The sequence below is a fragment of the Pithys albifrons genome, chromosome 5 (assembly GCF_047495875.1).
Source record: "Pithys albifrons albifrons isolate INPA30051 chromosome 5, PitAlb_v1, whole genome shotgun sequence".
Taxonomy (NCBI): Eukaryota; Metazoa; Chordata; class Aves; order Passeriformes; family Thamnophilidae; genus Pithys; species Pithys albifrons.
Window position 1 is genome coordinate 66,725,096 of NC_092462.1, and position 17,429 is coordinate 66,742,524.

General features: G+C 41.8%; 1 protein-coding gene across 14 annotated transcripts in view; it reads right to left on the minus strand.

Moving 5' to 3' along the window:
• Positions 1 to 17,197, minus strand: part of ADD1 (adducin 1) — a 63,119-nt gene extending 45,922 nt beyond the window's left edge. For 2 of the 14 annotated variants that reach the window (XM_071556911.1, XM_071556915.1), the window contains exon 1: positions 17,026 to 17,197. The gene's annotated coding sequence lies outside the window, so the exon portion shown is untranslated. Of the gene's footprint in view, positions 1 to 6,119; positions 6,139 to 17,025 lie in introns of those variants that run through there. The other 12 variants (XM_071556914.1, XM_071556918.1, XM_071556919.1 and 9 more) reach the window with 9 other exon arrangements.
• Positions 17,198 to 17,429: the final 232 nt, after the last annotated feature.

Consider the following 17,429-nt stretch of genomic DNA (forward strand, 5'->3'; position numbering starts at 1 on the left):
TGTGTGGGCATTATGCTGGAACCAGCAAGTTTGATATAAAAGCAGCACAAATGTTGTGATGGGTGTGTTACCAGTTCAAGCTAAAAGACACTGAATTAAAGTGCATAAACGAGGTAGAGACTAATACGAAGACTGGAGATTTCAAGTAGACTTGATTTGGGGCAGAGGAAGGCAGAAGGGGTGTTGAATTTTTCATTAATTTCTCTTTCATGTTCAACTTGGGCTTCTCTTAGGTGGCACCTCCCCCAGTTCTTTCATAGCACTTCCCCGTTTTGATGGGGGTACAGAGGGAAGGAGGGAAATCCACACAAATTATGGGACCAATTTAGTCTCTCAACACAGTAGAAGTGGTCCGAGTTTAAAAATCCTGCATGCAGGAGGAAGGTAAAACTTTGGAGAATGCAAGCCTAAATAGTAATTTTGATGTAAGCCCTCCATGAGAGATTTTATATTGTATTTGCACATAAAAACAGCTTTGAAATGTGAATACTGCATATGCATTATTCTGTTTCCAAACTAGACAGCCAACAGCCAGGCTTATTCAAATTCAAAAAACCTACTTCATATGATGGCTAATCAGGCATTTGTAAGTCCTTCAGGTAGATGAAGACAAAGTGGTTTACACCCACTGAAAATTTCTGGAGAGTGTTTAAAATGCATGCCCTATATAAAGGATATTAACACTATCTTCATAGAATTCTTAAAAGTGACAGTGAGAAAGTTCATGCCATTGCACAGCTCCCAAAGTCAGGAGCATTCTCCCTTCCAGCTCTCACAATGCTCCTGGATGACTTTAATCTGTCAATTAAAACACAACAACTATGGATAAAAGTGTTACTGGGTCTCATTTCCCTGCATTAGACTGTTGTTTGTTCTGTATCAGGAAACAGTATGTCAAGAAATCCCTATGAACTCTATTTTAGGCACAGCTCATCCCTGTTTCTCTTTTCCCCAAGCGAGTGTGAATATGCTCCCCACCCCAAAATTATGCAGTTTCCTCTTCTGGGTAAACCTCCAGGGTCACACCCACCCACACGGTAACAGATGAAACACCACGACAAAACCATCTCCCTGATGGAGCTGACTCCCTTGTCAGGCAAGTATGACACAGCTGAGTGTGGCTGCACAGACCAACATCACACAATCCCAGAACTTCCCTCCCAGCTCAGTTTCTCACTGTTTCCACCTGTCAGTGTCAAAGATGTTATTTACTTTGCTCTACAGGGTTTCAGAATTGTATCTGGGGAGAAGTGCAGTAGTCCAAGTTCCTCCCGTCACTGCCAGCACAGAGTTTAATGGCCATTTTAGTGAAACCACTTTCAGAGTCACAGGCAGTCCATACCTCAACATGTCAGGAATCACAGCCACGCTCACACTTTCTGCTAGACCTATTTCTTTATTTCTTAACCAGTACCCTCCTAGTCTCCAGATGGTTATTCAATTGGAGGTTGAACAGAATAAATCAGCATGCACAAAACACAAAAGGACATGCACCAATCATGGCGTAAAGATTCTGTTTGCACTGAAGGAGGACAAGGACTAATCCAAGCTCGATACTTAATTATTAGAGTGTCTGTAGAGCCTTGCACACCACAATCCAGTCCAACTGACAGAACAGCTCGTGCTCTGCTGGTGCAAAACGAGTCCATCACAAAGGCTGCCTTCCCTGAAGAGGCCAAGCTGGATGCATTTCCATTTTGGGTCGGATTTCAGCCACGACTCTGAAACCCTGGGGGAAGCACATCAGCTTTCCCCACTGCTCTCACACACAGCTTGGAGGGCACCCATCCCCAGCACACAAGTGCGCCCTCCTTAAGGCTCATCCCCAAACCCAAACATTACCTAAAGACAGACATGCACACCAGAGTATCCAAAGGTCACAGCAGTTTTGCATGGCCTTAGTGTTCTACAAAACTAATTAAAACCATTATTAAAACCAACAGAACTGAATTGAAATTGTGCTTCTGGGCATTCTGCACTTACTGAATTCAAGTACCAGTGTAAAACATGCAAGGCTCCTGTTCCACACGTACCCAAACTTCCAGATTATGGATAGACAGCGTTCAGTTTAAAGACGAACCTCTTTAGGCAGGGATTGTTTTAGTTGACAAACATTTGAAGATTAATAAGAAAAAAATCCCAGCATTTTTACATACCTGTCTTTTGTCTAAAAACAACTCCACTGACTATAGTATCACCTTCATTATTAATTTTTATTCAGATATGCTCCCATCTTTCAACCTTACCACTACCAATAGCTAGAAAACTAAAAAAACCACATCAATACACCTGTTTCTGTTTGCCCAGTAGTAACCAGAGACCCACTGTGTTATAAAAGTTACACCCAGCCAGTGTGGGGCTTATAAACCCAGAAACAGAAATTTAAGTTAAAATAATGAACATCGGGGATATAATAGATGTGTCAAATCAGTTGGAAGTCAAGACAGGAGTCCTGAAAAATTCACATGGCACTAAGTACTTTCATTCCTGACTCAAGCTATAAAATGAACTCTTCCTAGAAACCCAACTGCCACTGTTTTATTGCCAAAATAGGTGTGTGCAGTTCTTTCAAGTTCATTGAAAGACTACTGGCATCAGAAATGGTAAAACCCGGTGACGTGAATGTGGTACTCAAAGCCAGAATTCCGAACCCAGCTTTTAAAGCATTTCCCAAACAGCGTGCAGTTGGATACAGGCCAGCAGCTCCTGCCCATGTGGAGTCCAACTGATCTTAACAAAACCTCAGAAATCCGTAAGGAGCTCTCCAAGGGGATGGGCAAAACAACGGGGTGAAATGGAAACAGTAATCACTTACGTTAAAGCTGTACGGTGGTATTTGGTTTTACAACAGTTACATTTTACATGTAGAAACATCTACTCTATAAGTCGTCATTTCCATACAGTCTATCATGCTTTCTAGGGCGGTCCCGTGGTGTAAAGGAGAGCACTCTGGACTCTGAATCCCAAGGACCTGAGTTCCAGTCTCAGTAGGGACAGTCCCCTGGCAGTTCAATGCCTCCCTGCCATCCCATCCCGTCACATCTCAGATGCTCAGCAGGGTCAGCCCCGGTCAGTACCGGGTGCTGTGACAGTCCCGAGGACTTCCCTGTCACTGTCCAAGCTCGCTCGGCCGTGGCAGATGGACCTTGGGACTTAAACGGTGGGGCCAGTTCTGCACATGCTGTGCCTCACCTAAACAATCCACTGTGCAGGCTGGAAGGGCACACCCATGTGGGGAGAGCCCTGCCCAAATCTGTATTCATGGAGTTTGGCCATAGATACATATATATGTATCACGCTTTCTCCAGCGCACAGTGTTATTTTCACACTCTCCTGGACAGCTCTCCCCACACTGTGTGGCCACACGGCTGAGCCTCCACACTGTCTGTGTGGCCCCTTAGTGATGTGCCCAACACACCAGGGTGGGGGGCCTGGAAACAGCCCCAATCCAAACCTGCAACAGATCCGGTCACAGAAGTTACTGCACTTAAGGGAGTTCAACAGGATCTAACATGTCCACATACCTAAATGCCTGTGAGGCCCCAAACAATTCCCACTTTTTGTGTGAGTTTCTCAGTAACAAAGCATCTGACAAAGCTTATGAAAGCCAACAGAAATCCTACAGAAATGTATTCTATAGGGCCACAGGATAAATGACATTTACTGTTCCACTTTTAAGACTGTCACCTTTCTGTGCATATCCAGAAACCAACATGTTCCATGACAGCTCTTCCAAAAGTCCCCACACAAGATACATGTAGTTTACACTGGCCATTCAACTTCAGCAGCCTTCGAAGCCAGAAATTAGTGGATTCAGGTTTTAAACTTTTCCCTCTTTTTTAAAAACCAAAAAAACCTCTGAAAATTCTAATGATCAAATATTAAGCCTGATGCTCATTTAGTCAACTGCTCTGATTTCATAAGGAATAGATTCTGTAGTGTTCCCTTTTGTAGAAGAGTTTCTGTAGCTGTCAGAGTCAAACCATTTGGCGTTTTATATGTAAATGTCAAAACTTTGTCTAAAGGGGCAAAAACTGTCATACTCAAACTGGTGGTCTAACCCTCCAAATATCCTGATTAACTCTGTTCCTGTGTGCAGTTTTAAGAACAGAATAACACACACACTCATTTATCAATTTATGTTCCAGTATTCCAAGCGTAACCAATATAGAATGTGTAATCTTATTTTGCACTCAAGCTAAATCCTTGACTGTAACAATACCTCACAGCAGAAAGTCCCGAGGGCTAATACAGAATGGGACTCTATTTTTAAGTGTTTTTTAAACATATTATGTGTAAAAAAGTCCTAGAGAAATCCTCTGTGCAATGCAATCCAGATTTTTAAAACTGTTTCAGAGCTTAGTCTATCAACATATTTTTCTATTCTACTCAAATTTTTCTCATCTATCTTCTCAAAATTAAACCAACCTCAATGTTCTCTCTTTTCTCATACTGGTTTGCTATTTTATTTCCTGTTAGTACCAGTCACTACAGAATTTCAGGTAATACAAAACAGGTTAATACTTTAAATTTCCCCTCCCCCCCCCCTTTAATCTCATGAATCTCTGTCAAGATCACTAAAATTCAGATGGTTTTACGAAGATGTTCAATGAAATATTAGCAATATATCTCACTAGCTTAAATTATTCTTATTTATGAGTCTGTTACCAACCTTATCCCTGAACTTTCTTTATGTCATCCTCAACTTCCTTGCTCTTCTCCAACTCTCAAGCCACACAAGGCTGTTACCTCAAACATAACTAGGAAGGAATTAATGGTAACATAAATTTATTGTCCCATCATTGTACTGTGTCTGTGGCTGCAAATTACTCTCATGAAATAAGAGACCAAAATGCCAGATCTGAATATTCTGCTGAAAATACAAATTATTCCAAGATCCCTTTCAGATCCAGCAATAACACAGGCCACATCTGCAGGGGATGCTGTTCTAGATTACACAATAAATAAAATATTATTTCAGTTCAAGACAACTGAACAATACTCAGCTTCAATTCTGACAGACAAAAGAATTTTTTTTTAAAAAAAAACATGCATATACAGCCAGAAAGCATTTTCTCCTCTCCAGTGTTTAATAGTACATTTTCAGTTAACAAACATATTACCTGGTTCACCAGAAGGGAGAAACTGTTAAGTTTCCAATGTCATGTCCATGAACCAAATTAGAAAAAAAATTGCTTTACTTTTCAGTCATTATTTCTATTCCTCCAAGGCAATAACATTATTTACTTTAATCTGACACTTTTCCAGTTACCACAAATCCTCTACAGTCTAATTGAAAAGCAGACTTTAAGAACAAAAAGTCAAGATAAGCACCTCATACAATTTTCTTACTTCACACACATTAATACATTTTTTCAAAATACCAGTATTTATAAAGATATTCTCCTCATTGCAAGAGCTTTAGGATGACATCTGCTAAGTCATCCACTCTTTGGAGACTACCAACAGTTTCTGACTTTGGATTTTTTTGTTTGTAATACATGACACTCGAGTTCCCACCTGTTCCACAGACTGTCTAAATAATAAAACAGATGAAATGCAATTTAGTCATAACAATGAACACTTACTCAAGCTTTAAAGTATTAATTGTTATTTATCAGCTTTCAAAATTATAACTGTTAATCATTTTTATTCTGGAACATAATTCAGCTAACACTAACACTGAGGTATGTGGAAAGTGACATTTAAGTAACTGATGCTATGTAATTTTTTACCTTTCATATTAATCATTATGTGTGAATAAAGCAATTTAAAGGGATAACATCCAGTCCTTAGTCTTCTACATTAGCTCTGAAAACATTAAAATACTGTTACATTTGTGAATAAAGAAAACCAATGTAAGCACACAGAGGGTTAGATGCTGCTTTGGCAATTATTTGGACCCAAAAATCAACAGGAAATTCAACTAACAGCTGAAGGGAAGTCAATAAAACACATTAAACACAGGCAGGAAGGAACCTTTCAAACTTCATAAAATTTCTAACCCGTCCTAACCAAACTACTTTCCATGCTTGAACTTCCTTCCTGAAATGAAGTTTTCTATATGAATACACAGAACAAACAAGTAACACAGAGATGAAGAAGACAAAAATACAAACCAGTTACTGAATTACTGCACACACAGAAAACACATCCAGTACTACAAGCCACCAATACAGACAAAACAATTGCACAAATGAGTGCTTACAAGTTCCCTCCTGGGTCTGAAATACCTCAGCAGGAATTAAATCATGATTTAACATGTCCTAACAACTGAATAAATTAGAAAAATATTGTAACCTCAGGCAACTTTAATTTCTCAGTTTGCCAATTACTGTCTTTCTGTCAGGGAGAAGACACCAGAATCTTTTTCTCTCAAGTCAATTTTCTTTTAAAACCACCAATCTTCTATAGGACAGAGATATAGGAGTGTGTCTCAGTGCAATCAAAAGCACAATCCTTCCTCAAAAAATAATATTCCAAGCTTATTAGATGGACAGTGTCTTAGGACAATGCACAGAACAGCAGGGCAATACACAGCAACGTGGTGTAGAGCAATTCCACCACATCAACCCTTCAGCTTGCATCAGGGTTTTTTTCTGTAAGCAGCTCAAAGGAGCGTTCTCAGAGAAATAAGAAGACAGTGACACAGCTGTGCACGTGCTGTGGGGCAGCCTCCTTCAATCACACAGGGCAGAAGGAGAAAACAACAACACAGTGCTCATTATTAAATCTGCTGAATTACTCTGTGTTGACTTGGGCTTTCTTAATGCAAAACAGAGTATTGCAGCTACAGCAAAACATACAATGTGGTGTTCCATCAAACAGGACTTAAAACATCCTCCTTGTCTCACTCCTATTATTCCTTGGTATGTGCATTTGTGTATCTCAGAACACAACTGGTGTATCTGCCAAGGAAAGCCACCCACACACCCACTGCTGCCTGGGTAGGATCTGGTCAAGTCACCCCATCCCCTTTAACTAATGAGACAGGAATGATGGGAACAAAGGGATGTCCTGTCCTGGGTCAAGCAGTTCAAACCCCAAGGTACAGTGGAAAACTACACTGTATCCCCTCCCCCTCCCCCTTATATAAGCAACCAGCTCCATCTTAAAGGGAGCTTATTCCACTGCTCCTGAGGGAAGGCTGTTGCAGACTTCTATGCCTTCGTTGCTTAGGAACCATCTTTTCTAATTTCCAGATTAGGTTTATTCTTGGATAGTTTATACCCATTTGTTCTTATACCTAAAGCAAAAAAAGCTCTTTTTACCCACCTGTGTTGCTTCACTCAGTTTTATGAAGAGCCACCTCTTTCACACTTTGTTTCCCTGGATTAAATAAGACACTCTCTGAGTTCCAGGAATGAGTTCCCAGACCTCTTTCAGTTCAAATGTCCTTTTTACTTGATGATGGGCGATAGGAAATGAATGCAACATTTCAGATACGCTTTCACAAGTACCAGAAAAAGTCAACACCACTTTATTTAAAGAAAAATATTAGCAGGACAACAACAGTATACTTGTTACCCTAATACTGTTCTCAGTTGCTAACTTGATTGGTTTGTCATCCTGAAGTGTTATAATTCTTTTAATGCTACTTAATACAACTTCTTTTTCTGTTCCTTTACAACTTGTTAATACAACTTCTTTTTCTACTGTTCATGTCTTAAGGTCTCAAAGAAAGTTTTGCACAGAACAAAGTTTCTATTGATGACTCTTGATGTCTGATGAGAAAACATGAGATTGCCAGAAGGATCAGGGATTTTAATGAAGGTCCTAAATCTTGAAACTGATCCTTGACAAATTCCACTGCTTACATAGCTCCAATACATGTTCTGGTCACCCAGTTCTAGCCATACTTGACACATCCTGTCACCATTTAAAATCAATTTTCATCACTGTAGTTTTCATATGGATGATATTTCACATTACATGACTTCTAAGTTGAAAGAGGTCAGCTCTAACCATGTATCCTCTCCAAGAAGTCAGGGATCTTACAAAAAAGAGGTGTTAGATTTCTCAAAAACATCTTTCTCTATTAAGAGCTGTATCCCTTCACATCCTTTTCATCTTACTCCGCACAGAACAGCCTTTCTTTCTAAATTTAAACAAATGTCTATACTAAGATCACACTAATGATGCAGTAACTATCCCAAATCACCTTTCCCTCTTCATGCTGTGACTACTTTCACTGCTCCCCAGCCATCCAATGCACTTCTGGCCTTGACATTCAGGAACAATTCTTGCATTTGAGCCTTCGATTACACAGAACACCCACTTCAAAATTCATGAGTAAATATTATATTGTCCCACTGCTCTGGACCCTGTAAGTTCAACCTTATCTTTACAGAAATCATTTTTGTAACCTCCCTTCAGCTGACCTCTCTGCCAGTGTGCACGTGTTCAAAGCTGCCTTCACCGGAAATCAAGGGAAACTTTTCACGTATTCTTTCACAAGTACCTAAACTACTTTTATTCTTCCTTCGTTGCCCTCTTGCTTCCTGACAAGACAGATAAACAGTCTTCTTCAGGCTTTCTGCTTACTCTTGATGCTCCTCTTCCATTTGCTATTAACCTCGTTAGATCTTGCAGCTCCCCTTTTTGTATATGTAAAAAAATCCAAGTTTAGTAAGAGCATAAATATTTTACACAGTTGTCAGAATTATCTGCATTTATTATTGCTGTATCAGAAGTTCAGCCATGCCAAAAGTAGCTGAAAGCACTTCATCAAATAAGCCCTGAATAATGCTGTAAAACTGGAACTGTAGGAATAGTTGGATGCTAAACTACATTATGGACTTTGCAATTTGAATGTCCATTTCTGTAATTACAATTATAAACAACTTTGCATGACACTCACACATATTTGCTCTTTTTTTGCTTTAATTGAGCCCTTTTTTCCTTGTTTTTCCTCTAAATAATGTATGAATAAAAAGAATAATGCCAGAAAGCCTCTCCAGAGACAGAAAAAGGCAAGGTAAAGCTGCTTAATTTCAGCTTCACCTCAGATGACACATCCCCTTGAAAAAAAAGCAATCTGTATTATCAATATTTTGGCTTGAGAACACACTGCACAGCTATTACAAAACTTACTTGAAGGTTAAAAAAGTCTACAGAAATAAGGTTCAAATTTAGGATTACTATAGCAACAGAGAAGAGGGAGGGGAAAAATTACCAGATTACTCTGTCAGAACATCAAATCCTTGAAAGAATAAATTTAGACTAGAGTTGCAGGCAAATTAACTGAATTTATCCTATTCATTAATGATTAACTCATCAAATTAAAGACTAAATTAAACATGCAAAATAGCAAATATAAAATTTCAAATTGAATCACCTCACCTTTTCCTCCTACCATTAAATATTTGTATCACAACAGGTTTTCATACCAGTATCTGGTAACAGTGTTACTTAGGAAGGAGTCTAGTCCTGATTAGGTGCCTTGCAAAGAAAAAGAGGCATCTGCAATCTGCCTTATTAAGTGACACCAGTAGCCACACTACTGAAAACATTCAATAATGGGCCCCCATTTGACTTGGGGGTGTAATGAAATTCTGAAAATAGAGTTGGTACAGAACGAACATATTACAACAACATATGTGAGCAAAGACTTAATGACCTGAAAGCTGGGGAATGCAAAAATCAGCTTCAGCACCTTCAAAAGGTGACACTTTGAACATAAACCCATGACATCCTAACTAATGAACTACTCACATACTTTTTCATGATGCAGTCTTTAACATTCTTTGTATTTTGGGGTTGTTTTAATAAATGCTTAAATACAAAATAGATACATACACTTATGTTGATGAGTGAATGAAGAAGACAAGAAGAACAGTAGTGTCAGCCTTTTTGGGGGACCAGCTATCTCGTATTTTAGCACACTCACATTAGGTAGGATCCTAAACCCACTGAACATGCAGCTGAAGTGGCAAACACAGCCACAAAGGTTTATTTCTGACACTGCAAGCTTTGCTTGAGCCATCGAGGGGTCTCTCCCCACTTCAGGGGTAAGCACTGACCTATGAAGACTCCAAGGCTCAGGCAACTTCTCCACCAGCCAGAATGTCCAACTAATAAGGTTGCTCTCATAATTTGCAAGACTGCCTAAGTCCAGCTTTGCAGGCTGGCACTCAGATTTTAGCCCTGCTGCCCAGCCTTCTGTTCATCACTTCTGGCTTTCGCTGACAAGCTGCCAAAATGCTCTTTATTTTCTGGTGGCTGGGCAGGCCAGAGGACAGTTTGAGAGACTACCTTCTTCCAAGTTGTGCAGCAAACTGTTCACTGTGTTCTCCGCTCTTGGCTTTGGCACAAGTTTCTGCAGTGAGGGAAACCTGGAGGATACTGGAAGGACTAACATTCCTCCTCTGTGAAGCAAAGGCATCTTTGCTGGGATTTTGTTGGCCTTAAATCAACATCTCCATTAACAGACTGGAATTGAGTCAAAGAAAGTATTTATTCTTGATCTAGGGCACTCTGGCAGATCTTGAAGTGGACATCCCACCTGTAAAAATCCCTACCCCATGCTGGAATCACAAACACTCCCTCCAGGAGAGGGGTAAGAAGCTCAGTATAAGATGATCCACACAACTCAGCAGCCTTAAGATTAGTGCAGGTTCTGAGACAGACTGAAAGCAAAGTGGGAAAACCACAGGGACAGACATTCAGTTTCAAGTAGCAGCAATGAAAGAGAACAGGAATGGTCCTCTGCAAGGCATGGAAACCCATGCAAAAACCTTCCCTGACACAGAAGAGCTTTCCTTTAGATAGAGGACAGACACCTCATCTCCCTCTCCATCCAAACCATGTGTGACTCACTTGCTCTGGGAAAGCTCTAAAGAACTTACTACATTTTTACCACAATTGCTACATAAGCAAACAGGGGAAAAAACATTAATTTCCTATGTACAGTTTAGATCTAAGCAAACATCAAAGATAATTATTAATTTTACCTGCTTATTAATAAGATTCAAATGTAATATTTTACCACAATTGTTCTACATAACCAAACAAATTTTTACTTTATATTTCTAGCCACCAACACTTAATGAAAAACAGTTTACAAAAACAAACACCACTTTAACCTGAATTCAACTATAAAAGACAAAATTATTCTGAAATGCTTCTAAGTTACCAGTTATAACAAAAATTACCAGAGTATCTTTGAATATTCACCATCTAAATAATTATACTCTAAGCCCAAGAAGGACGGGGCGGGGGGGGGGGGGAATTATATTCAAAGTAAGAAAAGAAAATTTATTTTGGAAGTAAAATAGAATCTTGTGCTTTACACTGAATCTATTACTCACATCCTATGGAAACTTGAAGAGACATTTAAAAATAAAGCAACACATGAGCTGTGTAGAATTTTACCTGAAAATCATGGACAGCTTTCCAGTAACTGAAAGCAATCAGAGAGAGATGGTAGAACTAATGAAACATCATCTCCTGTGAACTGAAGTCTCCAATGCTTCCCTATTTATCCTTTTTATCCCAAGTTGTGATATTCCCCCCTACATCCTGCATGAGTCCATTCTTTCTTCTCCCTTCACCTGAGTGCTGGTCCACCCAGGTTAACCACACAGGAGGTAAAACACACATTGACAGGATCAGAGCTCCCCACACACCCCTGGCTGGCAAGTGTGGGACACCTGCACAGCTCTGGCTTCTCCAAACAAATCGGGAGCCACAACCCTCTTAGTGAGAGCACAAGTTTGGCCATCAAATTATCTCATTGCTAGCAGAAACTTTTTATGTTTGAAGTCACCATTTCCCTGTTAAATTCAGCTGAATGTAACTAACAGGTTCAGAAGTTGAAGAGAAAAATAAAATAAGTCCCCCTAACTCTGGAATACTTTAAGCTGTGCTGACTCAAGATCAGTACACAAAGCTCAGCTAGACAAGATTTTCTGGAGAAAAAACAAGTATACTGCATCTCTCAGTTAATGCAGAACAGCAGCAATGTCTTCTTTCAGTGAACTTTTGATGGAATAGATGTTTCACAAGCATACATACTCTATAGCTTTTGATCAGTGTTTTGCAGTGACAATACCAGAAGAAATTGCTTCATCTGTTAAAACACTAAAATCACAGTATGCTTTATCCTTCACCTCCACAGCCACAAGGCAGTAACAGTAACTTTATGCTCATGTGCATATAAAGACACACACAAAAAAACCCAAACAACAAACCCAAATAAAACATTCAACCAAAAAAACCCTCACAACAGAAGGCAGTCTTCATGGGTCAAGGATTCCCTCAGCACTTTCTGGTTTAATCTGGCATTAGTCACAATAGAGATGAAATAGTGTATCAGATCTTTTAAGAATCAAGATATGAAACAGATAAGAATGAAAAGCATAAAAAGCACCACAACAAAAATTTAAAGTTTGTAGGTACAAAACAAAAACAAACCCCAAATAAACTAAGTTTCTATGGCTCCAAGTCAAATTGCAGTTCTTAGTCCAAAGTTGCTTTTACGAGTTTACTGATTCCAAACAAAAACTTAAAGATCTCAGGTATAGCAATTCTATTTCCCCTTAATCTTTAGTGCATAACCGTATCACAACATTCATCTACTCATTTGATGTGAAAGTATCAAAGATACCATAAAGTGTTACTGATTAACTGCATTTACTATTCCCTGTTTGCATGACCTCTTCACAGCAAGTCAGTTAGGCCTATGAATGAAAAATAAATATCCAAACTCTGAAATATTTTACTTCTAATTTTTTCAGACTTCATGAGTCAAGATCTGAAAATCATCCATAATGTGGTGCAAAATTCAGTAATTTTGGACAAAACCCAATACATGAGTCAATTAAAAATGCAAAGGAATGTTTGATGAGTCTGAAGAGCACAGAAACTCCAAATCCCAGTTTAAAAGAGTAGCTCTTAACATCGCAATTTTAAAACTGAATTCAGAGTTGCTCTCAGGTATGCTGAGTCTTAACTAATCCGCAAAGAAAACCACCCAAATTAGTGACAGTGAAAAACTGATGTGAGGCTGGAAGGTTGATCTTTCACTAGATAAGAACTGCATCCAGCAGAGCAGGCCGAGATCATTTCTCAGAATGCAATCTAGTAAGCAAGGTCAAAGGGGGGAGGTGAGGAAGGTGCTGGAGAAGTTGTTGCTCCTGTTTGGCTACACCTTCAAGGACAACGTTTTCAGTTTCTGGGAACAGTCACAGAGTCAATCCAGCAGCACCAGCAATCTCAGGGGCTGCTCAGCCACCCCCACAGGCAGTGCTTGTCCAAATCCAGCTCTGCACTGAAACTTCATTTGCGCTGAGGTGAACAAGTCAGATTTTAAAACTCCCCAAAGCAGGAGCAACACTTGGGCTTTATCCAAGACCAGGACCGTTGGATAGAATGTTCAAACAGAGCCCTCATGGCAAATGACATCATCTCAGCTTATTTATCATCTCAGCTGGTACCTGATTGGAACAGCAGTAAGTTCTAAAAAGGGCATTTCCTGAAGCCTCTTCCCTTACAACATTTGCAGCCACCAACCACTAAAATTCCTGAACTGACAAGACTGCAGTCAACAACATCCTCTGAGTGGTGAGGAAATAATCAATTATTTGCTCCAATTCGACTAAAGATTATCAAGACTATTCTCAATAAACAACAGGTGCTTGCTGAGATGGCAACAGATGTTAATGTACGTTATTACAGAATCCTGTTATTGTACATACAGGACTTCGAAGTTATAGAAAAAGTAACCCTAGAAAAGGGCAATTTCAGGGTAAAAATTATCATAGATCAAAACATCTGTACACCAGTACTTTTTAAGCAGACTACCTCTAGTGAAAAGAAGCTTTCCTCAGGAAATAAATTGGTTTACATGTTTCACATTTCATACCTTTCTCTACTAAAAGGTTTGCAGAGCTACTGCTCTCAGCCCTACCAAACCCAGTACTTTTGAAGAGAAATGCTCACAAGTTGCAAGACTAGGTAATAATTTCCTGTTCCCCTGAGAAGGCTGACTAAATTGTATGAATTGGAACTGCCAAACTCAGATAATCTGGGAACTTCTACTATTTTTAAAATATACCTGCTATTGAATCTGTTACTACAGAAGACATATGATTTAACAGAACAGATGTGACAGGTTCCTCAGCAGATGTGAAATGACCTGGACAATGGAATAAGCAGAGCAAACTTACGTTCACATCTGCTTACAATCACTTTTCAAATGTATAGCACATATCACTCAGAAATATTTAGTTTCTCTGAATTTATTTCCTCAGAAATATTTAGTTACTCTGAATTACTAACACGGTGCTATTTCAGAAATTGCTTTCTGTCACACAGCATGGTCTAAGAGTGAGCTCTAACTGAGGAGCCAGCGAGGTCAGAAACTCACCGTGACTTTTACCTCATGTCCTCCTGCCTCAGGTGTCTCCGCTGCATGGCAGAAGTGACACTGACATTCTCCCCTTCAAAGAAGTCCTGGGCAAGTTTTGTTACTCTGCATTTTTCCCTCAAAGCAAGCCTGGCTCATTTGCATAGCAACACTTTGGGATTTACACTATTCACAACTGCTACAGTTCTTTAATAATAAAGAAAACTATTTCTACCAGTCAGAAAAGCAGCGGGTACCAGATTTGCTGCCTGGCCTCCCCAGAAAGCACCTGTCACGTTCCAGCTGCATGCACAGTACCATCAACACGCTAACCAGCCTTCCACTTGGAAACCTCCAGTTCTATTATTTTATTCTAATTATTAACAAAATAATATACCTCAAAATCAGGTTTTTTCCTCCTATAGCAAATCACAGAATGTTGGATGAGCATTGTCAAAGGCAGTTCATGCTGTGAAACTGCCCTTCAAAAACCAAAACTTGAATGAAGTATTTTATCCTTCCTTCTTCAGTCTCTCAGTGCTTTAATGGGTTTTGGCTACATAAGATCATCAAATGATCCAATTCTATGCGTGGATTCACAGACTGACTGGGGTTAAAAGGGGCCTTAAAGATTATCCAGTTCCAGCCCCCTGCCATGGGCACCTTCCACTAGACCAGGTTGTTCAGAGCCCCAACCAACACATGCAAAGGATATTTAACACTGATGGCAAACCAGAAAGAATAGTTGAGTCACCTTCTATTGGAGCCATCTAAAAAGAGCTGTCACAGAAAATACTGATTCAGTAAATGACCTTTTTCACTCCACAGCATTAGTGAGCCACACTCTAATGAACTCACTGGTACAACACGCAGCAGAAACACTTGCTTCAGATAAAGCACAAACATTCAGATTTCTCACACCATTTTAAAATAGTCAAACACAGAAGAAAACGTTCAATCAACAACAGTTTTTGGCTAAAAAACACTATTATCAGCATAGAACCTCATATGGAAAACAGATCTCCAGTAAAACTATGAGATACTTCAACATGCAAACACAGTTATGCATATATAATTATCTTGCTACAGCAAAGATGTAAAATCTTGCAGTTGCCTCTCCCTCAAAACTCTTCTAAGAAAACCATCAAGCTTAAATTCTGTAACAGGCAAATTATACAGATCATGACCTTAACTTAAGACTATTTGTACAAGATGGCATCAAACCTGCTTACTGACTATAAAGAAATACCAAAGGCACCTGCTCCAGAAGTCTAGTCCACAGTTGCATTTTTCCCTCACTTATTATACAATTGCTCTTAAAAGAGTATTTCCTTATGGAGATACAGAATTGTTACATCAATATATTTAATTAAAAATAGAAGTCTATTTTAGAAATAAATTATTTTGCTCTATTAAAAAAAAAAAACACACTAAAAAACCCAAACAACAAATTTGAGGCCATTAAGACCTGTCAAGAATTCCAGTGGCACATTCAGCCACGATACCAAAACCAGAGCTGTAAACAGCCTGTGTGCATGGAGATACCTGTAGCTTTCAGCAAAGCATACAGGAATTATCCAGCAGTAACTGCAGTTTGAAAATTCATACGCTGAAGACAAGACACGTTTTGTAAAGCTCTGTATGAAGACTTAAGTCATGGTGCAAGAGAACAGAATGCCCCTGGTATATGATAATGGTACGATATGCAGCAACTTTGCAAAAAGCAGAGAATAAAACAAAACCAGCAACGAGCTTACACCACTGAGCTACAGCAGCATCTCATGAAAGATTTAAATGCAGTGCTATTCCTAGCCCCCATCTCAGCACGGACATGGATATTTTTCCAGCTTGACTGGATTTTCCCCCTCCCTAATTGCTAGTTTTAAGTAAAGCCAACACTGATTAAGAATCAGCCTTAAAGCAGCGCAGAGAGTGTGCAGTAATTACGTGCAGCACGACATGTGACAGTCTGTATCAAAAGCAGACCCCGCAAACGCTAAAACAGAGGAGCAAAACAACTGCCCGCTTGCTGCGGGTGCTGGTGCCCCGCCAGACCCCGCACCGCATCCCGAGCGCTCCTGCGGCCTCTGCGGGCTCGGCTGGGCCGAGGCTGGGCCGCTCCGGGCAGCCGGGGCAAGGGCGGGGAGCGGGGCAGGGGGAGCCGGGGGGAAAGTGGACGCGGGGCAGGGGTAGGGGGAAACGGGGCAAGGGTAGGGGGAGCCGGGGCAGAGAGCCGGGGTAAGGGGACAGCGGCAGCGGAGTCGGGGCAGGGCAGGGGGAGCAGGGGCAGCCGGGGCAAGGGGACAGCGGCAGCGTAGCCGGGGCAAGGGGAGCTGCGGCCGGGGCAGGGGTCGGCGGCGGGGACAGCACCGGCAGCTGCAGCAGCGCCGGGGCGCGATGGGCATTCCGAAGCCGAGCGGCCCTTCCTGCGGCGCCGGGAGCATCCCGGCGGGCACGGATGGCACCAGCCCCGCCCGCAGCGCAGCCCCCGCTCCTGCCCCCGCCGCAGCCCCGCTCCGCAGACACCCTACGCGCAAAGGGCTCCCCGCACACAGCCCGGCCCGGTTTCCAGGTGCGCACAGCCCCCGCCGCTGCCCCGCGTCCCGGCCGCGCCGCCGCCCCCTCCACCGTTCCCGCAGCGCCCGTCGCCCCCTCGCAGCCTCCGCCGCGGCGCTCACCCGAGGGCAGAGGAGAAGGGGCCGGAGCGAAGGGGCCGCCGCGGCCGGTCCCCTGGCGAGGCTGTCGCTGTCGCTGTCGCTGTCGCTGTCCCTGCCTGCCCGTCCGTCCCCGCCTCCGCCGCTCCCGCCGCCCCCTCCGGCACCGCGCGGTCCCCGCCCGACAGGGTGCGGCTTCCACGGCCCGCAAGCACAACAACGGCGCCGCCCATTGGCGGGCGGGCGCGCGCCCCGCAGCAAGCGGCTCTGCCATTGGTGGGGGCGGTGAGCGGTGCGGACGGGCCGCCCCCGGCGGGTCCCGCGGCAGCTCCGGGGGGTGCCCGAGCGGCTGGAAAAGGGAAAGGGAAAGGGAAAGGGAACGGGAGCGGGAGCGGGAGCGGGAGCGGGAGCGGGCAGGGAACGGGGAA